At 25.4% G+C, this 3,937-nt stretch overlaps 1 long non-coding RNA gene across 1 annotated transcript; it reads left to right on the top strand.

The window, feature by feature from the left end:
• The first annotated feature begins 883 nt into the window (after positions 1–883).
• Positions 884–1,913, top strand: LOC130668418 (uncharacterized). Its single transcript, XR_008990011.1, has 3 exons — positions 884–1,117; positions 1,188–1,313; positions 1,404–1,913. It is a non-coding gene; the product is annotated as an uncharacterized LOC130668418 (long non-coding RNA).
• The last annotated feature ends 2,024 nt before the right edge of the window (positions 1,914–3,937 follow it).

The raw sequence follows: 3,937 nt of genomic DNA, 5'->3' as shown, positions 1-3,937 counted from the left end.
GACAGGCCCTGGTTTGAAACTACAGGCAATGTTGCCGCTATTTATAAATCTTGACATCCATATAGACCAGATTGTAAATAAATTCCAAATTAATGAATTAGAAAATTATTTAAAAAACAAAAAATTTCTGGTTGAAATTACACTGCGAAAAAAATTTTCTCCTGACAACTAAATTTTAGTTATGACAACAAAATGATTTGATTGCCCATTGCCAATCATATATTTGGTTGTTTTAACTAAATATTTTATAAGCCACCAACAAAACAAATTATTAGAAACTATAAAATATTTAGTTAAGATAATTACGCGTTTAGTAGCAAGCATAAAATCAAATTGATTATCTGTAGAGCTTATAAAGTAGTCATAATGAAATATATGAGTGATCCTTAGAGAATGAGTTATTAATAGTAATATAGGATACCCCTATATTACTTTCAAAAAATGGTACTCGGCACTCTGCTAATTTACAGTAGATAAACCTTTCTTATAAGTGCTTTAAGTTGGGAATATAATAATTCTGAAATTAGTTTCTTACCAGGGACACTACAACTGGTGGGCGCGATCTAGTGGCGAGCACTGAACTACTTCCTCTGCTGCTGCCTAGCACCATAACTTTTAAATCAATAATCATTAGGTTCAAATATATATTTATTAACCTCAAACATATATATATATATATATATATATATATATATATATATATATATATATATATATATATATATATATTTATTCTGAATGAATCTATTTTTTTGTGTCTTAGTAATAATATTATTATTAGAGTTAATATAATAATATTTTGCTTGAATATTTGGATTTGTTGGCACTATAAAATAGTTTAGTTGTCCATTAAATAAATATTTTCTTAACTTTACCAAACGATTTTATTATCTTAGAGAGAGAAATATTAATGTCAACCAAATAGAGTCTATTAATTCATTTGTTAAAAATGACAAAATAGATTATATTGACGTAATGAAATTTAGTTGTCCCAAATAAATATCAGTTTAACAGAATTTAACAAAACCGATTTAATTGCCCGAAGAGAAATTTTTTCTCAGTGTAATTATCAAAAAACTTCAAAACAATTTACGTTCATACCAAAGGACATGTTGAGGTAAAAATTTTAAATTCACGCCGTCTAAATTTAACAGCTGATTAATAAATATTTAATTAATTGATTCCAGGCGTGATAATATTATACTAAATGAACACCAACAACTAATTAATGTCAATAAAGTATTACATTAAGTTCACAGTAATTATATTAAGTTCAGTATACAAATAAATATTTTCAACACCTGTTGAAATTGGTAAGTTTTGAAATTGTACTGATTATTGTTTACGGTAATTAAATTGTATTGCATTAAATAAATTTAGTATAAATTAATAATTTTGTGTAGATAAGACATACCAGAATGATCGTCGTCGGAAATATTTATCACAATTGACTTTACTGTCGAAGGTTAAGAGATTCATTTAGTAAACAAAAAAATCACACGTTAATAAGATTATTGATGAATGTAAATCAAGAGAAATAGTAATTAAAGTTGACGAACAATAATGCAGAGTAATATGACAACAGTGGCGGTTTTACAACCTGGAGGAGTTTTTTATCAAGCTTTAATTTTCATGTTTGAATTAGGTTGCTGCGTTTGTCATCATGGATATAAGAATGCAACTTGAAATAGATGTGAGAATCCATAGACTTTTTATTTTCATTTATATTTATTTTATGTCAGTTATATTATTAATTTTCTACTAGACATCAAAAATTTTTTAAAATGTAAAAGCTATTGTTTTAAATTTGATTTTCAAAAATTTAGCTTTGTGCGATTATTATCAGTAATAAATTTATGTGTGTATATATATTTTTAACGAATTATTTAATTTTAATTTTAATGGTTTTTATTGTAATTGAAATCAGTGGACTCCCGAAAAATTTAATCAATTAATTAAAAAAAAAAAATTAAAACCTTAATTTAAAAAAAGACAATTTCCCCGCGATATAGATTAAAAAAAAAATGACTTGTAATTTTCAATTACAAGTTATAACAAATTTGTTAAATAAATTTCGGCATAATTGACCTGTAGCTTATGTTGCTTGTATAATTGCTAATAAATATTTTCATTTTTTATAAACATAAATTTGACATTTACTATTTTTTATTAGATAATATTACCCATGCTCTATATAAAGCCGTTAAATTGATTAATGAAAGACTTAATAAAATCAATATTGATAGTATTTTCGGAATAACTCTCGCTGAAGGTAATTTAGTTATTTTTAATAGATAATTTTTAGTGTTACTGAAGTTAGCCGGCGTCTGATAAGTTTTGGATTTTATTAAAAACGATGAATTATTAAAAAAAAAATATTCGAAAAAATTCCACCTACAGTTTTTCCAATTTTCTACACGTGCATAATTTTTTTTTTTTTTTTTTTGTAATTCATTTGGTGGAAAAAAATTCAAAAATTGGTTGATTGTCGGGTAACTTCCAGTTCATAAATTTTATTAAATTGATAAATCAATTTTATAAACAATTTTAGCAAATTTGATTGCTGTTTTATCGTCATCTAATATAAAATTTTTACCTCGTAAACAATGGACTTTACTTAATGAAATTATAAATTTATGTCTAAGTTCTTGGGCGAATTTTGATAAACAGTTAGATAAAAAATATGATTATTTTACTATGAGTAAGTATATTAGTATATATCGATAACATACTTCCCGATAAAAAAAAATTTATACAATTGTATGAAATTATACATAAATTGGATAGAAAAAATGGCCCGATCCAATTGTATACAATTTGTATAGAATTGTATACAATTTTTATGCAGATCGTATACAATTGGATCGGACCATTTTTTCTATCCAATTTATATATAATTGATATATAATTTTATACAATTGTATAAAATCTTTTCTCATCGGGTTGTATTTTATTTTTACATTTAATTACCCGAGTCAAAATTAAAAAACTAGATTCAGCCTCCAAATTCTACTCGAGGGTAAGGAGGCTGAAATTAGTTTTTTAGATAAGCCCAAGCTGTACAACGAAACCTTAATTTCAGCCTAAACTTGGTATTTTTGTCCGCTTTTACCAAGTTTAGGCTGAAATTAGTATTACAGAACCCTAAAATGACCCTCCAAAGCCTACAATTTGAATCAGGTGCGGGGAAAGAAGGGAAAGGAGAAGGAATGGAAATCAAAATGGCTGCCGGGAGCGGGAAAAATTTAAAATTTTAAAATTATTTTTTTATTTATTAATTATAATTTTCAGAAATTTGAACAAAATATAACTAAAATTATCAAATTACTTTAGAAAGAGAAGACGCGAAAATTGAGCCATTTCTGTATTTTTTTTTTTTTTTTTTTTTTTTTTGATGATGCATCAGATTTTCGATCATATTAATTTCTACCCGAGTAGAAATTTTTAATTTAGGGAAAAAACGCTATAAATATCAACCGAACGCACACGATTCAGTGGGATTCGAACCCGGGACCTAACGAACGAAAGACCGACGCTTTAACGACTAGGCTACGCTACCGACAGTGACTGCTAAGTTTACTTGTGCTATATGAGATTGTAAGAATAACTCACTTTTGAAACAGCAAAATATAATTGAAAATCTATTATTAGTAATAACAAAAAAATTTCTTATTTTTTTTTCGTGTGCTATATAATCCTGCGTGTAAGTAATTGTGATATGTGTAATTTTGGTTATATAGTTATGTATAAAATTATTTAAAAAATATATAGGCTCTATATATGGCCATGTACCCCCATGAAAAAAATTTATAGAAAAAATATATTTTTCATATTCAAAAATGTATTAAAAATATATCTTAGAATATATAAAAAATACATGTATAAAAATATATTTGTAAATATAACAAAAATATAGGTATGGTGAGATAAAAAAATA

Source organism: Microplitis mediator, chromosome 5, assembly GCF_029852145.1.
Source record: "Microplitis mediator isolate UGA2020A chromosome 5, iyMicMedi2.1, whole genome shotgun sequence".
Classification (NCBI taxonomy): domain Eukaryota; kingdom Metazoa; phylum Arthropoda; class Insecta; order Hymenoptera; family Braconidae; genus Microplitis; species Microplitis mediator.
Note: the sequence above shows the minus strand (reverse complement) of the source record. Positions and strands in the feature narration are given on the sequence as shown.